Source organism: Pithys albifrons, chromosome 8, assembly GCF_047495875.1.
Source record: "Pithys albifrons albifrons isolate INPA30051 chromosome 8, PitAlb_v1, whole genome shotgun sequence".
Lineage (NCBI taxonomy): Eukaryota > Metazoa > Chordata > Aves > Passeriformes > Thamnophilidae > Pithys > Pithys albifrons.
The window spans coordinates 12,872,854-12,897,437 of record NC_092465.1 but is presented as its reverse complement, the minus strand read 5'-3'; the positions used below and the strand labels follow the sequence as shown (position 1 = coordinate 12,897,437).

The following is a 24,584-nucleotide window of genomic DNA, read 5'->3' as shown; positions in this document are numbered from 1 at the left end:
CATAGCATTCTTGCTTTCCAAAGAGCATGAAGGACTGCTCCTTTGGAAGGAAGGGGCAGCTGCCACAAGACTATAATAATATCTCAGGCTTGCTCTCTATAATTTCTAAATTGACAAGGAAATAACTTGTTGGATTAAAACATTTGTCAAGAAAAGAAACATTGTTAAACATTTAGGATCTTCCATTTACTTTGTCCAATTCCCAGCTATGTACCTGCCTCTTAGCTGTCTTGCATCCTAAATTAAGCATAACTAGTAAGTGGAAGAGCTAAGATCACAAACATTGTCTACCACTCTCTTAAGACCATTGGCAAAAAGATGGGACAGACTTTGGGGAAAGTAGCATCTTAAGCTGTTACAGTAATATTGCCAGATCTCACACTGTCAGATCCCTTCTCTGAATGTAATCTAACAAGATCAGGGGGAACCTTATATGAAACAACTTAGGAAGAGAGCATCTTGCAAATACTGCTCTTCCCCTTAAAGTCAAAGAGGGAAGAAAGGAGACAGTAGCAGCCTTTCCTTTCAAATCACAGGAAAAAGATTCATCCTTTGTAGGCAAGGTCTTAGACAATACAACATCTCTCTTGCATGTAGTAAACCTCTTAAAGTACCTCCTTTTCTGAGGTGATCTGAGCCCATATCTAGTAGGAGAACACCTCAAACAGTAAGCTAAAGACTATGCTAGGCAAGAGGTGTACTTAGTCCTAGTTGAATCTGGGAATACTGTTTTTGCATGGAATACCATTCTCTAAACCAGAGATGGTATAAACAAGAATGATCTTATCTAATGGCTACAGCACATATTGAACAGTCCCTGCTGTCATTAAGATTTCACAATTTATATTGACTATGCTAGTGGCATCTCTGCCTTTGCAGTTATAGCTTTTCTGGCTTCTGTGGGCAGGCTGACATTGTCTGCTTGGCACTGTCCATCTACTTCTATGTACCAGGCCTGCTTATGGGACATTATAAATTAACAATGGTAGTTTTTAACCTCAAAAACCTCACAAATTAATTAACTTATGGTGACACACATAAGAATTTAAACTTGAGATTTGCAGATCAAAGTCTTCTATTGATCTGCAGAAGGGAAAAATATGGTTTGCAGAAACCAGTTCTCAAAGGGAGTTATGTTTTTTTCTTTTCAACTGAAATAATGATGATCACAATGCTTCAGTATGAAGTTAATTTTTACAATACACAAACTGTCCTGAGGCCACAAATTGATTTGGTACTTGCCAGCGAACACCTCACTAATGGGAACTCAGATTTCTAAACTGACAGTAGAAGTTTTCAGAATAATCTCCCTAACTAATCAATTTCCATCCCTTCTCTACTTCCACTAATTTAATTGTTACTGTCCAAAGCCAAGAGCAAAGAGTCGATCAAGTGACACTAAAAACAGCATGAAAAACATCACCATAAAATCCAGTGGTCACAGACAGCAACGTCTCAGATGGTGCTACTTAAAATCAGACCACCAGTTTCAGGGCTAATTCCTATGTTTTTTGTTTTGAAAGATTCCACAATAATTTTGACACATTTTTCACTCCTTCCAGAGAATGGAAAAATAAAATTATAGGCCACCTCTCCATTATGTGACCATTACTGTAGTGATTAAATCTGTATCAACTGACATTTAGCATTTTGCAGATGTTTTCACAGATAGGAATTGGTATGGAAGAAAAAAGGTAAGGGAAAAGCAGACCTTGTATGTTTATGACCTCAATGAAATTCCATTTAAAATGTTAGAGAACTATTACATAGAAAAAGGAAAGACTGAAAAAATGACAAGGGTTATAGGGGGAATAAATGTAGTATGTGAGCCAGATCAAACTAATTCATTTTCTGTTACTGAAAGTCTGATCAGGAAAAATAGGCTAAAGGTCTATTGCTGCCCTTCAAGAAATCCAGCTTGAAGATGAAATTCTTGCCTGAATGTAGGGAAGCAATTTGGGAAAGTCAGAGTTTGATCTATTGTTCTCTGAAAGGTTGAGTAAAGCTTCTTACTAAAGATCTCCAAGTTACATAAAGGTAGTTTGTATGACTTGTATGACTAAGGACAACCATAGTTCTCAAGAACTGTTAGAAGATATGGACAAATTTTAGTTTTTCATTATGAATAGGTGGAACTTCTTGCATTAATTTCTGCAACATTTACATTACAGACACACATGATCCAGCAGTAGTACAGGTGCAGATTTGCAGTATGTGATATAAACAGATTCTACTCTCATCTATGAAAATGTCAAAACAAGTAAACAAGATTTGAGAAATCCAAGATATGACACAGTTCAATAAACTGTAGTTGATAAAAAGATGACCAAAAAAGCCATTCATTGCCCATTCTGATCTAGGACAGAAAATCTGTAACCCAGCTTGCAGGGTCTTAAAGCATGCCCCTGCAATGAAAGGGAAAAGACAAACTAAATTACAGCAAATGTTCACTGCTTCCAAACAAACAACTTCTTTTAGGCTGCAAATACTAGATGAATTTTGGATTTCAGTCACTTAGTTTGAGGAGATTAATCTGGGTAGAAGGGTGGGTGGTTTTGCTTATGAGTGTATAACGCAGTTCTCTTGTGCTATAAATCTGTGTAGTTCCAATGAAATTTGGGGAAAAACAGAATTTCTGACAAACACTGTTTTAGTTCTGTATAATCACAACAGCTTCAACTTTTAAATTAAAAAATATATGTATCCACATATATATGTATTTCTCTTCCCTCAAAGGGTCCTTTCTTGTTGTATTTCACCTTTCCTTGCTCACATTACCTACAATATCAGAAGTCTCAACTCAGAACTTTCTGGCTCTTGGTAATTATTTTAGTTTCCATTTTACTGCAGTGTTTCTGTTTTATTTTTATGGTGCTCCAGCAAGACATCATAATGAAATAACAAAATTTGGGGATTGAAGAGGAGCTTGGTTGTGGGCTCAAAGCATTTGGTGGAGTCCTGTACTTATATTCTGGCCAAGGTATGTTACTTTCACAGACTGAGGACCCCACAAACCAGTACAGCTCCTTCCAAACTTTTTCTAAGGAATAGAACACTTACTGTAAATTGTGTCAGAAGATAGAAGGTAGGGGATATTTTTTATTTACAGTATATTCATGAATACGTTAACAGGTTGAATATTGATGAAATCTATGAATATATTGAATGGGAAATTGCTGCTAATGACATAACTAGCTTCTAGCAAATAGTCTTTTCTAAAAAGCTAATCTCTGACTCTTCTGACAGATTCTAAGTATGTGTTACTGTTCACTGAAAAGATAAAAAACAATGCAAAAGCCAGAATGTTATGGGATACAATGAATATTTATTTTGAAGTTACTTTTGAAGTTACTTTTCAACCACAAGTAACATGTCTTTTCTAGAGAAGAATGCTGTGTAAACTAACACATGAACACTTAGCTCAGTAGTGAAAGTTTTCTCAAATGCAGCGATATTAATACAGGAGTGTATTATGTGCTTGACAATCTCTATAATTGGGAATAATGTAATGTCATAACAATGTGATACTTACATTAGCATATTCATAGATACACAAAATTCCTCAGAAACTTCACTTGTGGAATAAGTTCCTGCAGGTTTCCTACAATACCCACTTTATACACTTTTTTGATGCTTCACCTTTGCATTGAAATACAGCAACTAATGAACAATGAAGTGTAACATGATCTAAGTTTAGGGAGTAGTATCTGTAGAAAAGTGAAGTTGTAGAGGAATTTTGGTAGACAAAATTTGTAGCCATTTGTTTCACCACCAAAACCACTTCATACAGAATTTCCAAAGAAATTTCCAAAGAGATTTTCCATTCAAGTTCACATTCAGACCTTTAATTTAATATTTTCCAGCATGACAGTGTAAAGTTATGTTGGAGGTGCAAGAAAAGTCTAATTTTTTCAGGCACCGCATCATATCAGAGTTTATTCTAAAAAGTGTGGCATTCATGAATAAGTAAAACACTGTCATAACAAAAATTGTAATTCAAAATTCAGTTCCCAAGACCCTCTGTTAAATTGTGAGGTGCTTGAAAAAATAAATCTATTGCCACCTAAATGATGAAGGGGCATAAACGGTCCCAAACATTTGCAAAAGATGCTGCCATTAAACATGGAAAAGAGAAAACTACATTGATAACAATGAAATAGCAGACTAAATATGAAGGGCTTTCACGGCATCAGAATATGTTTACATAAAAAATGCTCTGGTTTATTTCCAGAAGTACATTTTAACCTCATTCTAAGTTACATCAACTTAATTACTGATTGCAGACAGAAGTAGATACTTAAAAATTATATAATTTTAATCAAAAAATCTTGTTTCTGAAGTATTGTTCCCACCCTGCTAGAATGCTGCTGCTATAAAAGCTAGTAATTTTCATTATTAATTTAATATATTTGTCAGTAATTTAATCTGGAAAATTTGATTAGAAAATGAGGGAGGGCAAGATCTGTTAGCATGAATTTTTTTCAAGCATGCTCAAATCACCCCCAAAGAGCAGCTATTCAAGAAGGTAGCACTGTTCAACTCAGGGACATAAATTCTCAACAATGTTAGCTGCTTATTGTTCTGGAAAATTTCCCTATTTTCTATTTCTGCAATAATTAATGTTTTTGCCAAACTGGCTTCAGTGTGATTTGTAAGATGCTAAAGCATGTTTTCTACGCCCCATATACTGGTAAAACTTTATTTAATGTATCTGCTTCAGCAGTACACTTCAGGAAACATTGGCCAGTTGGAGGGAGTCCAAAGAAGAGAGTGACTGGCAATTAGGATACACGTTGTTCAAAAAAAACAACTGAAAAACAGGCATTATTTGAAGGAGGAAAAGAATTCTGAGGAGTGAAAAAGATAAAGATTTTTGAATATTTAGCATATTGATGTAGAACATAAAAAAAATCTGATTGCTTTGTTCAGCATGCAAATAATTAGTATGCTTAAACTGCAGAAAATAAATGTTGTTGGTTTTTTTCTTATGCTAATCCAGTATTTTAAAGAAACTGCTATGATGATACCACAATCTTAAGTGTGTTTAAACAATTGCGTGCCAAATATTATATATTTGTAACTGATCTTGCCTTTGGGACATGGAATGAAACTACTTGACCTCTTAGGATTCTCTGTAGACCTTTCATTTTCTTTTGATTCTTGGCTATGAAGTTATTTGCAATAAACTTAACTCCTTCTGTAAAGGCTCCAAGATCAGGCCCTAAATCTGCCATGGTGTTGATAATCATGATGATCAGAAGTGTAGCACTTGTAATACTGGAATGTGAAATCCCTTACCTCACAAAATGTCAGTAAGAATCCCTTTAAGATTGACCTTGTGATATGATCCTGACAAATCCCAGCTGTATCTGAAATGGAAAGGTTATTTCACAGTGAACTTTATTTCAGTGTGGTGACTTCCGGCTGTCTGTAACAAAAATAAAGTGAATGATACAGTCAAAACACCATAATCTCCTGCAAGGCCAAACCCAGAGTCATATTTTTTTTACTATTGCTTGTTTCAGATATACTTTAGTTTATTGCTTTATGGTTTTGAATGCTGAAATTCATAAATCATGATAAGGTCAGCTGCATTCTTTTAAGTATACAAATGATCTGTAGAGTGTAGTTCTTGTTAGACTATTCATGCCCAAAGAGAAATCATCTTTGACTAACTTATTTTTATTTTAGAACAAACTCTGTTTAAGTGCACATTATGTACATGTACCTCTTCTTACAAGTTATCTGAGTGTGGATTAACTCTGGTAGCTGAACTCTGCACATACAAATAAAACATGTATTTTGAGAACAAAAAGGACATTACAGCATTCTAGATAATACAATAGGTTTTTACCATGTTCCCCATCTTTTTTCTGTTTCCCCAAGCTTTCTTCTGTTCTCCCTAGTCTTAGACTAGATTTATTTTGACGAAAAAATGGTTTTAAAAGTACATTAAAAGATTACAATGGCTTTGGATTGAATAAATTAATAAAAACTTATGGATCTGGTTACCTTCACTGAACCATTGCTTTGTGCTGCACAGGTGTTATAAGGGACTGGTCATGTGTGACTAAGAATTGCTTCAGAGAGGGACAAAACTTCCCTGCAGCTTTAGCCTGTTCTTATGTTACTGGCACAGACTCAGAGCAGGACATGAGGCAGCACCACTTCTTTCTCTGCTCACTTTGGACTTCTTTTGACTGTTACTGGCAACAGTTCCTGCCTCAGTCCCCAGTAAACGGAAACTGAGGTAAAAGCTGTGAATCAGGTACATGTCCTGCCAGAGTCCCTTGACAGCATTCAGATGGCAGCATTCTCTGCCTCTTTTTTCTCTTATTTCTAGAGATTGCAAACTACACCACTAAATCTGCAAAGACTGACTTCCTAGGTAGCACTGATTCCATTGCAATTCAAAAACCTCCCTCCAGTTTCCTCATCAGTGTATATAACTTTCTTTTCACCCCTGAGACTACTTTTGCCTGCTCCCTGCAGGAGCAGTGGTGTAGAAGGGAGATTCTTGGGTCCATTATTTGCAGCCTGCTAGGCCTTATAGTTCCTTGGATAATTTTTTCCTGAATGGGCTCCTTAAATTGTTCTTCTTATAGTCGCTTGTGTGGAAAACAAAAGAAAACAAAACAAAACTAGGCCAGAGATGCTGAAACACTGTCAGAGTAGAACTGGGTGTGCAAATGGTGGGAATAGGGGTATATATCTGGGATTTACATCTTTCCCATGACAAGTTTCTGAAACTAATTTTGGCTAATCCTTGTTCCAGCTAACAGTCTTTCTAGAATACATTTATACTTAAAACATAGAACTGCTCAGAAGGGAAGTATGAGTCCTAATCTTTTCAAAGAAAAAATATTTACTCTTCAGTCATTCCACCACACTTACTGTTGTTTATGACTCTGGCAATGATACACAGTGCCCTGTTACATTCTTAGTGGGCTAGAAGCTAAAGATATGCATGAAAAATACTGTCCCTATCTCTAGAAATTTGCAGTTTAAAATATGTTACAGCAAAATAAAGCAAGAGCTGGAGACAAATTTTTCCATCTCTACTGAAATTTTATGTGTTTGTAAAGGCAAGGTTTATCGTTTGCAAAGCACATGGAATAAAATAAATGCAATATAAATTACAATGAAAAGGAATTTTCTCCCCTAAGTTGTTCTATAGAATTTTTCTTCCTAAAGTACTGAAGCAAAAAATATATCTGTAACCATGGAGATTATACCAGGCAACATGCATAATAATTCAAAGTGTGGCATCACACAAATGTTCTTTGTCATGAGTGGATTAGTACAAAGAAGGAGGTTTCCCCTTAACAATTTTCAGAAGCAGGATAGATGTGGTTTGTTTCTCAACCCTCTTTTTTGCAAGGGGGAAGGGGAAGTGTTGGTACTGTTGCAAGTACAGCAGAGTAGTACTGTGTTCTGTTTGAAAAGACCCAGCTTCCCAGGTTCCTGGTAGTTTTGAATCACAGATATGACTTGCTGAAAATATTTATCTGCTCTGAATAGTCACATCAGAGCAACGAATCCCACCACATTGCCCACATGGCATAAAAGACATCCATAGTGATGTATAGTGAAGGATAAATAGTAAACAGTTTTAATTAACTTTCATTTGTTTTGGGGGGGTTTTATTTGCTTGGGTTTTTTTATGACTACACACAAATGTACAAAATCTATATTAAAATCATTCATGTTTAATCCTAGAAATACCAAGATTTGGCTAATTTAATTGTTAGCTCTAAACCAGCATTTGGCAATATATCTTTCTCTGCTTATTCTTCTCTGCATGGCTGGCATCAAATAGCAAATAGCTCTCAGTCTGCCAGCTTCTAATGCAGGATGAATATTGATGTGGTTCTTAGTCTGATACAATCTATAAGGCAGAGGGGGAAAACTGCTGCAATCAGGACCTTTCACAATTCATTAATTTCATGATTTTGCCTTTCCACCTAAGGGGTTAACTTAAATCAGGTGGTTTGCACTTGTTTGAGTTAGAAGGAGAAGCTGATGATGTTGCAAGGATGGTGTCAATGCTGTTTACTTCCAAACAGTGTAGAAAACGTGGTTTCCTTCAAGGCAGGAGAAATTCAGAAGATACTCTCTTTTTATGCAGTCCTGAAGTAGTTGTTTCTCAGAGCCACACACCTACTTTTTTTTCCTGCCTCTGTAACTTCTTTTTTCAATTCCTGGCACTTTTGCCGTCCCTGAAATGATAGTAAATCTTTTCCCAATTCCTCCTCCACGTTATTTTGCTTTGGCAATAGGCCATTGTTTCACCTATCACTTTTATAAAGCTGGACTTTTTTGCATTTAAGTGGCAGTTTTTTGTGCTCTCCAACTTAAAAATTCAATTTCACCCAGCCATTGATGGATAGAGGTTGCATGTAATTAATTCTTTCCCTTTCTTTTCTGTAGGAGGCTACTAAGAGGCCCAGTGTGAAAGCAGGAGTTAACATAGTTACTTAACCTATTACTTCTGTCCTTCTGTCCCAGAGGGGCTGAACCCCCAGAGGTCAGTGTTAATCATAATTTCCATTGTTTCCCAAGATGGGTATTATCATGCAAAGTGTGTTTGTCTAGAAGGACTAATTTTACCCAGCATATTCACTCTTAAATGTAGTGTGTGGAATTCAAATAGGTCAACATTTACATCTAGAAAAATTAACCAAATTAAAGCAACGTGAAAGTATGATTTACTTTGTAACTTGTCAGACAGTTGTGCCTGACCTAGTTATTAGCAGCATTAGAAATGGCCAGAGAGTTTGGATTTGAGAACTGCTAAAAATTTGAGGAAATAATTACAGTAAATAACAGCAATAGCGGGTCCAGAGAAGAGCAATGAGGCTGGTGAAGGAACTGGAGCATAAGTCCTATGGGGAGAGGCTGAGGGAGCTGGGGTTGTTTAGTCTGGAGAAGAGGAGGCTCAGAGGTGACCTCATCACTGTCTATAACTACCTGAAGGGAAGTTCTAGCCAGGTGGGGGTTGGTCTCTTCTCCCAGGCACTCAGCAATAGGACAAGGGGGCACGGGCTCAAGCTCTGCCAGGGGAAATTTAAGTTGGAGATCAGAAAAAAATTCTTTACAGAGAGAGTAATCAGGTATTGGAATGGGCTGCCCAGAGAGAGGGTGGATTCACCATCCCTGGAGGTTTTTCAACTGAGATTGGACGTGGCACTGAGTGCCATGATCTGGTAAATGGACTGGAGTTGGACCAAGGGTTGGACTTGATGATCTCGGAAGTCTTTTCCAACCCAATCAATTCTATGATTCTATGATTTTCTTTTCCTGAGCAGTGAAAACTGCTGTGTGCAGCACAGATGTCACACAATGGCAGCACAATGGTTTAAAAAAGCACTCAGCACTCCCAGCCCTCCTAAGGCAAAACATGGACACTTCCATTCCTTTGCCTTCTGCCTTCAGACTTAATTTCTGCATCCATTGGCAGACTTTGCACTAAAATGTGTGATGCATTTAAGACAGAGCCCCTCCTGGCTTCCGTTCTGCCCCCTGAACTCAGAGCTGCTGAGGCCACACCTCGAGGGCTGAGCCCAATTCTGGCCCCAGTTCAGGGAGGATATGGAGGGTCTGGAGTGGGTCCAGAGAGGGGCAGTGGAGCTCGGGAAGGGTCTGGAGCACAAGTGCTTGAGGAGCAGCTGAGAGAACTGGGGGTGTTTAGCCTGGAGAGGAGGCTCCGGGATGAGTTTATCGCTCTCTGCAGCTGCCCGAGAGGAGGATGTAGCCAGGTGGGATCGGTCTCTTCCAGGCAACCAGTGACAGGACAAGGGGACAGTCTTAAACTGCGCCAGGGGAGGTTGAGACTGGACATCACGAAGAATTTCTTCACAGAAAGGGTGATTAGATACTGGAATTGGCTGCCCAGGGAGGTGGGAGAGTCCGTCCCTTGGAGGTGTTTAAGGAAAGACTGGATGTGGCACCACGGCAGTGGTTGGTCACAGGTTGGACTCGAAGATCTCAGGTCTTTTCCATCCTGATCGATTCTGTGATTCATTTGAGTCAAACTGAGCCAGCAGTGAGGTGGGCACAGCCGTCCCTCTACCCTCGACTGCGCCCCTGTCGCGACAAACCCCTGCGACCCCTCCCAGACGCGGCCCCTCAGCCGCGCGGCCCCGCCCCCCGCGCTCCCGCACCCCATTGGTCCGGGCGGAGCCACGTGACTCCGGGCGGGCGCGCGCTCGCGGGGAGCCGGGCCCGGCGGGAGCGGCGCCGGCGAGGGCGGAAGTGCGCGGCGGGGGCGCGCGGGCGGCGGCGGCGGCGCCCCCTCAATGAGAGCCGGGGGCAGGCGGCGGCAGCAGCGGGTACAGTCGGACAGGAGGGCACGGCCGGGCCGGGGGGCACAGCGGGACAGGAGGGCACGGCCGGGCCGGGGGCCACAGCCGGACAGGAGGGCACGGCCGGGCGGGTTGGCACGGCCGGACAGGAGCCCTCAGGTGAGACTGAGCAGCGACCTCGGGATCGCCCCCATCCCAGCGCTGGGTTTCTGGCGGGGGCTCGGCTGTCCCGGCTCCGCGCCCTCGCTAAGGGGAGGCGGGAGCCGCCGCGTCCTGGCGCAACCCGGGGAGGTGGCTGAGTGCCCCTGTGTCCGCGCTCTGCGGAGCGGGAGGGAGGGAAGGAGGGTGTCACCCGCGGTGCGGGGCAGCCCCTTCCCCCCCGGGTGCCCGGGGCCAGCCGGGCCCGGCGGCTCCGGCCGCGGGAGAGCCCCGGGGTGTGGGGAGGGGGAGCGGCCGTGACCGCGGGGCCTGCGCGGGGGCCGCAGTGGGAGGCGGGAGGCCCCGCTCCGGCGGCTCCCGGTGTCGCTGGGCTGCGCTGGAGCCGGGGGCCCGCCGGGAATCCTATCCACAAGTGGGACGTGTGGGAGGAAAAGGGCGAGGAGGAGCTGGCCTTGAGCCTCAGCTACTTGGACGGGTTCCTCCCCTGCAGACTGCCCTGCCTTCCCTGGGCTGCCCGCGCTTAAGTGATAACGTTTTGTCTATGGGAGATAAACAGGGGGGGTTTGGATGCTCTCGGTCTGAGCTGAACCAGAAGTTCCTGAAGGAGCTTGTTTAACCTGGGCAAGTTCTCTCTGTGCCGGTCTTTATCCTCCCTCCAGCGTTAGGGGTGTAGATCTTGCAGGAAGAGAAGGGTGGTGCCTGAGTGTGACTTTACCTGGAGAGAGGTGAGACAAAGCAGCCCAGTTTGCTTCCTGAAGAGCTGGTGGAGACCTAACTGTCCTTCTACTGGAGCTCTTTTGCATCGATTCTGATCTGAGAACGGGAGACTTAGTCCTGACTACCCCTGGGGATTTTCATTGTGGAAGGGAACAAGGAGACCACCTGCACTAGGATCAGCCTTGCATTTTTCAAAGCTAAAACCTGCAGTCTGGGTAGCTTTTTTTTGGTTTTTGAACTGTCTAAATGTTACTTCTCTAGTTCTGAGATTGTTTCTGTTGTGAGGGACAGGGAAGTGCCGGTCTATTCAAGGGCATCCTCAGAGACATGATTTTCAGGAAAAGCTGTCTTTTTTTTAGATGCCTTAAACACCTTCCCCACAGTTGAAGTTAAAGTGGCAGTTAAAGTGGCAGTAGGAGCTAACAACTGGGAACCAGACTTGTGGTTCTTGGAAGTGATTTGCTTGACTGCTCAAACTAATTTTATTACAGAGAATTGATCCTTGTGGGTCCCTTCCAACTCAGAATATTTTGTCGTCCTGTAATTTAATAGCAACAGCTCAATCTTACTTGACAATAGCATTTTACACTTTTTCACATATGTCAGACTATTTAGAATAATTTTATTTACTGTTTCAGTCACTTCTGTACACTGAACTTAGATTTTTGCTTACAATCAGATCATACCAACATAACATGCGAAAATTTTTTACATTTCTTTCCTATATTAAATACTTCATTTAAGAAACAAAAAGACCTTCAGACTATTCCTGTAAATAAGTTTCCTGTATTAGACTTTTAGTAGTAAATTGTTTTACACCTCTTTTGGAGTAGGCCAGCTGGATTCTGTTTTGCATGCCTGGGGAAAAGTGAAGCTGACCTATTTTCACTGGTGTTATGTATATGCTGCAGAGGAATTTCTAGTTTAAAGATTTAGCTGGAATGCTGTACAAAAACTCTTAACTGAAAGCTTAATTTGACCAGACAATACCCTTTCTTGGCCCTCCATTACAACTCTCAAACTTGTCTCTAATTGTCAGTGCAGTGGTACTGGAAGTCTGAATAGAAAAGCAGTTGAGACATTTTGGTCAAATCAAGTCAGTAATGACAGGACACTGCCTAGACAACTTGGATGTGTACACTGAGATACTGGATGGTCTGTAGTTTCTGTGATCTAGTGCCTCTTTTGGGCTCTGAGTTTTTTTTAGCTAAAACTTAATTGATTGAGCACTACTGTTACTTGACCAAATGCTGGATAAAATGTCTGTCTTCTCTGGGAAGTGCTGGTGTCCAAGTTTCACAAGGAACAAAAATGTCCTATGAACAGAGCAGAAGTAGCCATGTGATACAGCAGAACAAGCTCTAGGATCATGATTTGGGAATCTGGTTCTTAGTTTGTTCTTATCCTGTCGCTTTGTGAACTGTTCACTTTCCATGCAGGACAATTGCACTTTTCCTTGATAATTTCTTACTGACTCGATTCAAACTGCATGGGACTGATTAAGTGAATTGCTTTCTCTCACAGTGAATTCATGTAAATTAATAGTCTCTCTTAGCAGCAGTACTGAAGGAGACTGTTTCTCGTGACAGCTGTGCAGGCACTGAGCACTCATGGGAAGGCAAGTGCATGGTGGTATCAAGACAAACAGTGCCTAAGGTCAATAAGTGTCTTGTGCCTGTAGCAAACAACTTGGGATGAGAGTTTGAGGGGGTGTGATGGTGTCTGGGGGTTTGAGTGAAGGGCAGTGGCTGGGGAGGATACCAAAGTAGATAAATTTTTAGTCGGTGCTCTCTCTTTTCATTCCGTGTGTGCCTGACTTCAAGTAACTTTTGCATGATTGACTTACTGGTGCTGATCCTAATTATCAGCCAGGTTAGATAGCAGCTGTGTTCTCAAACTCACTCTGCCTTGACTTGGAAGTCCTATCCTGCTGATAAAAACCTGTGGTTCTTTAGATTTTTCTCTCTTGTTCCGTCTTCCACCCCCATGTCTCCGCTAACTGTTCTGCAGCACTGTCAGGCAGTGGTGATGAGGGTCCATTACTTGTTACCTGCTACTGCATCAATAGCAAAGTCAGCAAACAATCTTGTCTTGCTCTCCTACTGGTAATAATCAATTTTGTGGCTTTTGTTCTATGATACAGTTGATGCCTGCCCCTTGGGAAGACACTAAAGAAGAGATACTTAAAAAGTCCCTGTTAATACCTGCTAAAGAGCAGTCATTTTGTTGATAGCTCTTTTAGCCCATTTAACAGGACTAAGCAACTTTCCTTTGTGTCTGCCCCAGAAATATCAAATTGTCTTGTCATTTAAGCAAGATGAGTGTACATAACTCGTGCTTTATCTCTTCATGTTCTTCCAAATACTGCTTTAATAGTAATATTAGAGGATCTGTTTCATCTCTTGTGCTTGAGATGTGCAAATGTGTTTTTCAAGACCTGTCAAAATGAAAGTCATGAAGTCGTGTAATGTGAAAATGTTGTTTAGGCTGTTGTGTAAGTAGCTGCTTGAATCATTAGGGTGACAAAGTGCTTGCTTAGAACAGTCACTTAGAATTGTTTTCTATGGGACCCTGAGCCCATAGCCCTCCTCCCTGAAGTCGTTGACAAAGGAATAATGGTTGATTCAGGAACATGAGACTTAACGGAAATGCCGTCCTGACTAGGAATCTCTGCAGGATCACAAGTCAAAGACCGAAAAAAATATCTTCTGGCATTATAAGCATTTGTTAAAGTCTTAATCCTATCAGCTGTTACTTTGTGAATTAGTGTTGCTGTCAGTTGAAGTGATTAGTGTGAAATATTTCAGGCTACTAATAATGCAATGACACTGGAGTTTTTAATATGTTCTTAAATTTGGAATGTGTCAAAACTAATCTGAAGTCAAAGCATAGAACTGGAAAGTTGAGAGCATGCTGAGTTAAGAGCGAGTGCTGTATATCCCAGGCTTCTAGCGCTTTCTGTATATATCTTTACCTGTAGTGAAAAAGATTATTCTTCAGAAAAGTGCTGGAGACCCAGACATAGCCCCCAGTTTGAGCATGGTAAATGGACATGTTAAAGAGTGTCTCCGATTTAGATCTGCTATTGATGATTTTGCTTTGTTTTGTTCTGCAAGCTCGTGGTTTGAATCACAGGTTTAACAAAGAAAACAATCCCACTTTACAGACAAGACTATTATAGAGTACTGCATTAGATTGTACTCAAAATAAGAAAAAGCACTTTAAAAGGTTATTTGTAGGAGCTACCCAAACTCTGGGTTCCATGTTGCAGAACACTAACTCAAGTGGCTTTCTTTTTAAAGTAGTTGTTTTATAAAGTTAGTGCTACCCTGCACTGCCTGGGGCACCACTCTAAAGCAGACATTTAACAAGTGAGGTGGTTTTAGATCAAGTTGCATGCCAGTTGCTTCAGCTTTCCAAAAAAAGAGGTGGTTTTGCTAATTGGGGAAGCTGTCCCTGGTTAGAATGAACCAATCCTAAAGTACATAGTAAAATGTGATAGAGCCTTTCCACTAAACTGCTGCTGTCATAAGAAGCTCCTCTCCATGATGGTACTCTTCTGCTATTTAGTGTTCTTGGCTTACTGTGAGGTTTCATTTTGGGTAGGAAAGGAATTCTCATTACTGTACTCACCAAGAAGTCTCACTGACTGACTTCTAAGACAGCTTTCTTCTTTTATCTACCATGTCATAAAACAAACTAACCAAGCAATTTAAAGAAATGGTCTTTCAAAAGACAGGAATGTGTGCTTGGAACTGGTACTGTTTATCTTTCTACTTTGTCATGTTTCAAAACACAGTTTAGGAATCAATTTTTTAAACAGTTTGCAAGCATTGGGAATTTACTTTTAAATTTGTCTTACAAGGCAAACTAAATTCAAAGTAGGCTTTATGGGTTGAATCCATTCTGAAGTTGTAATGGGAGGAAACTAATTAAAAGGATTATTAGACTGAGGTGATACTGTACATCTTTATCTTCATTTAGCTTGTAAAACAGGGATCAAGCAATGTTCTTGTCCAACTCCTTTCCTTAAGTATTCATAACTGTCTTCTAATAGTAGCTATCATCTAGTAAAACAGTATAACAGGGGTCATAGCAGAGTAATGACCCCTTTTATACTCCTGTAAATAAGGATTGATTAAGGTTTCTAATTAGTCATTGTGGAGTAGCTGTAAGTCTTGTGCAAGTTATCAAACAGGCCTTCCACTTCCGAAGATTCCCCACAGATAAGATTCGTAGCAACTTCATTTCTGGGGCACAGACTTGACTTGCAGAGTGGCTGAGGCTGGAAGACAATCTGGAGACAGCCTAGTCCAGCCCTCCTACTGATTGCACTATTCCTGACTGGTAAATTGGCTCCTTATCTCTAGGTAGAGCTTTGTGCACTCCATCTTTTCTCGTGGGAAGGGCAGCTCTCCCGCCTTCCCTTATTGGCCGATCTGCCCTAAAGAGCCTGTAGGTATCCACAGCAGCACCCCAACCATGAGACCTATCCCAGCTCATCTCTGTGATCCCAGGGAGGTTATAACCCCTGCAGCTACAAACAGACCCTCAGCATCTCCTGCTTGATGCCTGTGCTGCTTGCACTGGAGTACAGGAGCACCCTGTTGTGCTGATTTCCCTGGGAAGGTGTCAGGGTTTATGTGGTGAGCTTGCTGTGTATCAGTAGATTTTATTCTGATAATATGTTCTGTGGAGGGAGGAAATATCTCCAAAAGCACACAAGGATCAATGCATAATTTATATTCTGCACTAGTTCTGTATTTTCATGTGATCTGTCACTTGCTAGGTCATAAAGGGAAGTGCCCTGAACTGAATGTGTCCTTATTCTCTGTGTTGAAGTGGTTCTTGGTTAACAGTTTGACATCCAAAACCAGAGTTACCAACAAGCATGTTTATGTTGTGCCACTCTTTATTCTCCAGCACTCTGAGGGCTCTGGTTGGAGGGCACATGTTTGACTGTGAATGCTTTTTATAGTGGTAGGCAGAGGCTCCATGAGAGAGACCAAGGATAATACTTCTCTCATAAGGGAAGCTCTCCACAGCTTTTTAGTTTTATTAACTTAGGTATACTGAAATTGCATGCGACCCTTGTACTGCTGTAATAACACAGTTCCCATCTATGAAGATAGAAACACTGCTTTTGGCTTTGATATATAGTGTATGAGTACAGCAGTCTGGAAAAATACATGTGTCTTTGTTATTGGACATGCCTGCTCTTAGACCAGTAGAAAGGTGTATATGCAGAATCCTTTGGTATGGTATTCACTCTTTCTCATTGGGGAAACTGAAGGAAAGAACTGTTTAAAGGTGACTTAACATAGCATCTGAATTATGGATAATTAGTAATTATACAAGGTACTAAATGACACTATTGTTGCTTAGTGTGTTGCAAATACATTGATTGAAAGATGGGAGAAAGTTTGGTACTTGTGTTACCTCACCTGATTGAGGGAGCTTAGTGACTTATGGGATACATCTATGGAACCCTCAGTTAAGTGCCTAAAATAGTGGAAGTACTTTCAGAGCCTGTAAGAAGATGATTCCCCCCAATGCCCCTGGGATTCTATGGTTAAGAGTAAACTCAGAGTAGGGAGTTATTACTTGCCTGTCTGCATCAAATGTAAGCTCAAGTGGGTTACATTTCCCAAATAGGGATATGAACATGATACATTAACTTCAGTTTAGGAGCAAGGAATGCAGTTGCATGGGCAGACACAGTTGCTTCTTTCTGGCATTACCTAAACCAGGCTAAATGGTGTTTAGACTTCTGATTTATCTCAGGCATCCAGTTCACTAGGGAGGCTGAAGACAGTCTGATCTAGTGAGATACATCCTCTAGGGGAGCCATGGTAGCAGCTGTGGCCTGTCTGCAGTGTCTGGTGCTGTATTTCCAAGTCATTTGGGCCAGGTCCACCAGCCCAGGCCTTGTGAAGGAAATTTGACTGGGTAACACTCATGAGAGCTCCTGCAACTCGGTAGGATGCTTCTCATTGAAGGGGCATTTGTTGGAACTTGCTAAATCAGTGTTAGTGGCAACTTCCTTGTGGATTATATAGTTGCAGGTTTTCATTGAAGTAACTGAAACCATGTTGTAACCTGGTACTGAAGTAAGATTTTAATCGTAGGTTACTTTGAGCTCTAGTATGCCACTTAGGACACTGATTGTAAGCTGAGATATTGGATTTGTCTGTTGTATTTCTTATGCCCCCAGAGATCCAATTAAAACTCAGTATTAGATTAACATTTGAAGCATGTCACTGTCTCTTAGCAGTGGTTTGGTGGACTTGGTGTATGCTTTGTATCGAAGATGAACATGCTTTGGCATGGGTGAGCTTTCAGAGGAAGTTGATTAGTGTGAACAATGGTGCATAATTCACACTAAGTACTTAGGCAACTAGTCTGTTACCACCATGGTGACAAACTCTTATCACATTAATACTGATTAATGGTATTATCTCAGTCTTCCTGCTTGCAGAAGATTTCTATCAGGTTTCCTAGCAAGTTCTTTCTAGAATAAGAGCAACATGATAGATCCTTTTCTTTGATAGTCTGTCTGCAATATGTCTTCTGGGTGTTAATATTAGACCTGGAGGCTTCCTGAAAGCACTTGGAGAGGTCTGACTGTGTATTTCCCTACAGAATTGGTTTTAGCTGTAATGGCACTACTGTCTTATGACTTCCACTTCAAGAAACAGTATCTTGCTGAAATAAAGAGTATATTGGTGCTACATACAATCTGCTAATTGGTCTGCACTGAATAATATGTAAAATGGGGTGGTTGTTTCTTACTTCACTATAAAGCTCTGTGTAACTATGAGGATTCAGTGTGCTATCTGTGCAACAGTGAGGCAATTTTAATAACTTTGTATTGTCTACATGCAGTGATAGTGTCTTGATATAGTTAATACCTGGCAATTAAGAGCATTAGCTTTGTATCATGACTTTGCAACCTTGTTTACTCAAACAGATATATTCGGATTTTTTTTCTGAGGAGGGGCAGTGGATGCGGAGGTGGGGAGTGTTCCAGTATCTTAAAAGCACACTTTAAGGGAAGTTCTTTTTCTTCTTTGCTTAGCTACTGATCAGAAACAAGTTACTTTCATTCCAAGGAAATTCTAAAAATAAACAACCAACCAGAAAAACCCTCAAATTAAACAAATTCAGATATTTAAGTTCCTTAGGAACAGGGATATGTATACATTTGCTTATATTTCACTTCAGTATAAGATCTGAGTTCAGTTTTAAAGGGTTGCCTTGAAGTGTTATGTCACAGGTTTGGCCTAGCTGTTACCAACCCGGGACTGGCCCCCCTTCCCCCTCCCAGAACTCTCCCAGCAAAGGAAAGAAAAAAACCTGAAAAGAAACTGAACGGAATAAAAAGGAAGGAATTATATTTTCTAACATTCACAACCACACTGTATACACAGTACGTAGGATCCCACCCCCAGGGGAAAGGGAAAAGGGAAAAGGGGACTAGTTAACCAGAAATTGGGAAGAAACAAAACCAAACCCCCAAAAAACAAGTGAAACAGACAAACGCAATTAAAAATCTCAAGGAAGGGGAACAAGCATGAAACAATCTCACCCAGGACAGGAGAACCACCAACAACCGGAGGGATCAGACTCCAGCCCTTCCCACCAGCTCCCAGGCCAAGGCAGGAACAACCAAACAAAAACCACTCCTCCCCTGCTACGTGGAAAACACGTGTGGAATACTTGTAACTTCCTTAGATACAATGGTTACTGAGGAAGCCATGGGTCAAACCATTGCATGTTACCCTTCTGATGCTCAGAGTGATCGGACTGAGCCTTTGCTGTGACTAAATCTTTCAAGGTTGCAACCTTGCTACAAACTTGGACAGAATTTAGTTCCAGCTTTCCTTGGACATCAAGATTATTCTTAGCACGGTTATTGGCTTGAGGTGTTACTGTTAATGTGTAAGGTATTGTCTGTGTATTTGTAATGAGTAATCCAGGATGGTCCTGTACTGAACGATGTGAGAGGGCATATATTTAAGAATTTTATCTACTAAGTAAATGTGAGTAAAATGCTGTCAGATTTGCTTTGCAAGCTGTAATGGTGCATCTCTGAAAACAGAAGAGTTGAGCTGTGCTTGGCAAGAATGGAGAGAGCATGGTGGGAAATGTACTGAGTATGTAAAGGTATTTCATACGTAAAATCGATCACTATTATGGTGACCAGATCAGAAAATAGCCTTTAAAGGTGAGGTTGTCCAAATCCAGCTGTAACCTGTTGCAAAGAGGTGTGTACTAGACTTTGTAAGTTGCCAGGATAATGATCACTTAAGTATCAGTGTACTTGGGAGTCTCCTGTTCTTCATGTTCTACATAACTGTGGGTGTCAGAAAGGTACTTTTTATAATAAGTCCACTCTGCTAAAGATCACTTGATCTTATTAAACAATTTGAATCTAAGTGGAGGGCTGAAGATGACTTTGCATGCAAGTGTGTGGAATACTGAAAAGCACGATATGGTGTGGAGGTCAGGATCACTAGTAGGTGTTCTGAATCTGAATTGGCCAGCATCCAATCGCTGAATGTCTGATGCTACTGATAGTGTTAGGATGTTTTAGTGTGATTTCTGGATCCTCTTTGTGCATGCAGAAAGGACTCCTGATCACAACTATATTAAAAATACTGCTTTTATACTGCCTATGTTATGTTTCAGATGAGCAAGTCTTTGGGACTCTCCTTCATTACAAGCACATCTCCCAGTCTTACAGTCTTTCTTATTATGGAAGCTAATACTCAAGTCTGATTAGTTTGATGAAAGACAATTCTGACTTAAAATGGTTCCTCAATCTGTGCTTATCCTTTTCCCACTCTTGTAGGAGATGGAGAATAATCCCAATCTGGCATCAGATTCTGGTTTAACTTTAAACTGCTGTGACACAGTGAATTTAGTCTTGATCTTGCCTCTTGCATCTGTTAACTCACTGTGTATGTACAGCTGCTGCTAGGGAGTAGTTGTGACAGCCAGGATCCTCCAAGTGTGCACACAATTCTGGGGGGTTTAGGTGGGATTAGTAACTAATAATAGTGGATTGAAACTAGTGTAATTGTAACTTTGAGCTACATTGTGAATTGTAACTTTCAGTGTATCAGGTAAATGTATTTATTCTGTGATTTTTACTGTGATATTTAGGGTATGGCTGTTGCCACTTTGAACAAGGATCTAACCTATATGAGGATTATGCATACGACTAAAGTAGTTTCTTGCCTTAAATGCTTACTTTTACTCCTGATGGTATAAAGTTTTCAAAATCCATTTTGAGCTTCCTGTCCAGTGCTCTGAACTTTGCAACTGCAAATCTGCTAGTAGATCTTAGGGAGAGAAAGTGTCTAATTACCAAAAGCAAATCTCAGCTTGGGTTTCAGTCCCGTGCTCAGCCTGGACACTGGGGCAGGGTAGTGGCTGCACCAGCACCCTTTTCTAAGGAGTGTAATGCAAACAGGCTCAGGGAACCGCCCCATTTCTGCAGCGATGTAAGTAACCTTTTGGCTGCTCTAGTTCTACCTTCTTTGGCCTCGGTTGTACAAACTGTTTTTGCTCCTTCCCATCATCACTGAGGCAATGTGGCCTTGCAGGTGTGACTGGCAGACCCAGCCAGCTGTGCTGAATGGCTCTCCTGCAGGAGGAGCTGGGCCTGAATAGCCAGGGGCACGGGAGAGGGGGCTGAGGGAGAGGGGATGGATATCAGCATTGGGTGATAGAAACAGGGACTGTGAAACTGCTGTCCCAGCGTGCTCTGCAAGACATCTCAGACTGAACGAATTCCTTGATCTAATTAAACGTGGCCCAGAAAAATCTATAACCACAACTGAGAAGGTAGAAACACCCAGCAGTACATGGGAAAGGATACAAGGATACCCCAAGCAAGAATTTCTACCAAACACATCATGATCTCTGTTTAGCTTGAAAACCAGTAACTGGATATATGCCAAGAGGTAAGATGTCAGCACAGCAAAAGAGAATAGATTAGCATTTTTAATTTTTCAACCTGCATATCCAAAAATTTTCAGTAGCATTAAATATGCCACTTAATCTCAGTTGGGGTGGTTTTGGTTGGATTACCAGTTGGAGCATTTACAGTCCACTGAAAGCTAATGGAATTTCAGTACTTCAGTATTTTCTGGATAACCTCAGAGCAGCTGAGGAACATTCACAGTTTATAGCTCAGTGAGGCTGTTAATTAGTTTTGTGATCCAGGGAATTTCTGTGACTGCATTCTTTTGGGAATATCACAGAACCAAACACTTCAAAGCCTCTAATTCATATTCTGATAAATGAAGATCACTAAAATGCTGTTGCAAAACCTTGTTCTTTCTGTGCTTGCTTGTGATGACATCATATGTAAGTCTTTATAATAGTTTGAATACCCAGATTTTCCTTTAAAAGTAGGTATCTGAAGGGTTTAACAAAGCTCCTCTGTCAAGCTATTGGGCTAAGGGTTTCTAGAATCCTGTTTTAAAATTCAAAGAATAGCTGCTTTCAGTAGCAGGATAGCAGTGAAAAGAAATGTCCAAAGATATCAGCTGCACAGCAAGAGAACAAGGGCTGATCTCAGCAATTTTGAGATTAGAGCTTTATTTCAGTTTTAAATCTCAAACTGAATGGAATAACTAGAAGCAATTCCAATTAAAGCCTTTTGAAAGGTCTAGAATTTTTTTTTTAAGTAGCAGAGTATTTATTGGAAAACAGGTAGCCTTAGTGAAGCTACTCATGGGGTGTTGTTTTCTATGTATTTGCATGGGCTGTAGCAGAATGGATTCCTTGCTTGTGAAGTGACAAATGCTTTTTCCTTTAAGTGATGTACAACTGTGGAGTCTTAATGCACATGAAGTAAAAAGGGATGTAAAAGCTCGATCTGTTTTGAAATCTGTGTAGTTATTCAGTAATAGTCTTTGAATCTTGGTGTTCGGTAAACCAGCCATGTTTGTAAACTGTGTTCTGAGCAGTTCAACTGTTTATATTGAGGAGAGGGTGGAGAAAAAGCAGTTTAAAAGGAGTTTATAAAGATGTTTATAAACAATTGCCTTGAAGTGCTCAGTTTGGAGGGACCAGCCAAGAATGACACAACATTGTGCAGAGGGCCTTAGTTAACCTGGAGAAGTTGTAATCTAAACAGATAAGACAAGGGGAGGCTGAAATAGTTGCTGAGCTTGGGGTTAGATATTTTACATTGAAGATGGCATGATTTGATTAGTTCTGTGGCCAAGAACAGATCTTCAGAAGTCTAAATCAAAACAGCTGAATAGTAACTTGCTTGGTTTGATTTTTAGATCCTGCTGTGCTTCATGTGGGCAGCCTGTGGCTGGTGTAACCTTTCTTGGGCTGAAGAGTATCTTTCACTAGCATCACAAAACTATTGTGCATAGGGCTTGGTGTTATCTATGATAAAATAAATGTAGAATTATCAAGTCAATTGCTTAATCCTTATCTTTTAAAACAGTTGAAGCAGGTAATTACTTCTTATTTCTTAAAGATGAAAGCCTGAAAAAGTTTATTCTCTGACATGGGATCTGTCCAGCACTTTATTTCAAAGCAGGATGAACTGTAACGAGTAGAAATTACTCACCCACCCCACCCCACTCCCACACCCCCACTCAAAAGAAAAAAAATACCAAAACCCAACCATTTCAGAAGGTCAGGGATGTGGGGGCTTGTTTTTTGGGCAGGTCGGGTTTGGTTTTTCTTACAGCTTATGACAGCTTACAAAGTTCAACATGGTGTCATTAAACCTGAGGGTAAAATGACAGATGGAATTTAAATAGATTGACTGACTGCCATTGACTGGATTGCTTCTCCTCCTGTCAGAGGAGGGTAGATCTTGCTGGAAAGTAAACTATACCCAAACATAAGTAAAGAGCAATGGGGGAGGACAGATATTTATCATGACATTAGGTGTCTTGTCTGAACACTTATTCAGAGTGAGCTCTTTGGCAGATTTTGCCTTTAATTCACATTCTCTTAAACTGAAGGCAAATGAGTAATGTTTTGAAGCAACTGCAGCCATCACAGGTTCTTCTAGACACTGTTGCTTTTTTGGTGGTTTGATTTCTCAAGACTTGCTTTTCTGTGGACAGATGAGTTAATGTGAGTGTCTTGATTGCCTCAAGGATATTTAATCTGCAGAAGAGGAAGAAAATTCATCCTTGCCTACTCAGAAACGGATGAGGAGAGAGCTTCCACTTGTGTTTTTTTTTTTTAACCTCAAGGGACTGAGATCAGCTCAGTTGGTTAAAACTTGGTTATAATAATGCCAAGGTCATGGGTTCAATCCCCTGTGTGGGCCACTGACTTTAAGAGTTGGACTTGATGATTCCTGTGGGTCCCTTCCAACTCAGAATAATCTGTGAACTGTTAGATGTGAGCTTTGACCCATGGTGTGTAAACTGCGTTTTGGGCTGATGAGGTGGAAATACAAGTAAAAAACCAGTTAGCTCTGATGTCTTCTCTTGTTTTATTAGAGTTTTTCCATTAAAATCTCACCATTCCCCTTTCTGAACCATTGATGTGGTATCAGCCTGTTGTTTTGTAAGCACTGGTAACTCTGCCTGGTATTGCCTGTGTCAATCCTGTGTCAGGCTGCTTCAGCCTTGTCCTCTGTCCTGCCTGGCTGTGCTGGGACTGGAGGGGGGCCACACTCCCTCTGGTGCCACCAAAGAAGAGATGCTTTGTGTGAAGCTTCTGGGACCTCACTGAGCACATGCAGCATCTGGACTGTGTTGTGAGCGTACCCTTCTCAGAGGATTCATGCAGTCCTGATACTCTGAAAAACTCAAGTGGCACTTGTAACAGCTCTGCAGGGAAGATCAAGTTACCTAGCCATTAAGAGCTTTAGATGCAATTGAACTGTAAATTTAGATGCTATTGGATGGGTTTTGTTTAATATTATACTTTGATTACAAGCCAAGTAATACTGTAAGGCAGACCTTGCAGTTGCTACTGGACAGTTGAGGTGGGATGGAGAAGGAAGGATTTAAATATTCTTTCCACTCTACCTCTATGGTGAGCTTGTACTGAATCAAGTTTGTCAGTATTTTATGTAACAGGCAGCTATTCCTTTAATATAACTAGGTAAAGGTGTGGTATTTGTGTTGACAGGACGGTTAAATTTGCTGTCTTCTCTCTTGGCTTTTAGTAAGTAAATAATCTCTTTATTACCCTTGCATAGCACAGTGGACTAGGTGGTGATGTTTATTACATTTTTCTAAGTTTGTGATGACAGAAAAATGTTTACCTTGAAAGCTTTATATTATGTAACACAACAGTTACAACAATGTTAGAGTGCTTGTTCAAGGAATACGGAAAGGTTAAAACCAGTCACAATTACACCGCAAAGTAGCTAAGGGTCACCTGGCTTCTCCACAAAGCAGC

General features: G+C 40.9%; 1 protein-coding gene across 4 annotated transcripts in view; it reads left to right on the top strand.

Moving 5' to 3' along the window:
* Positions 1 to 24,584, top strand: part of RALB (RAS like proto-oncogene B) — a 61,411-nt gene that overhangs the window by 23,568 nt on the left and 13,259 nt on the right. Inside the window, exon 1 of one of the 4 annotated variants that reach the window (XM_071562009.1) lies at positions 10,214 to 10,331. The exons of 2 other annotated variants lie outside the window; for them this stretch is intronic. The gene's annotated coding sequence lies outside the window, so the exon portion shown is untranslated. Of the gene's footprint in view, positions 1 to 10,213; positions 10,464 to 24,584 lie in introns of those variants that run through there. One more of the 4 variants, XM_071562008.1, reaches the window with a different exon arrangement.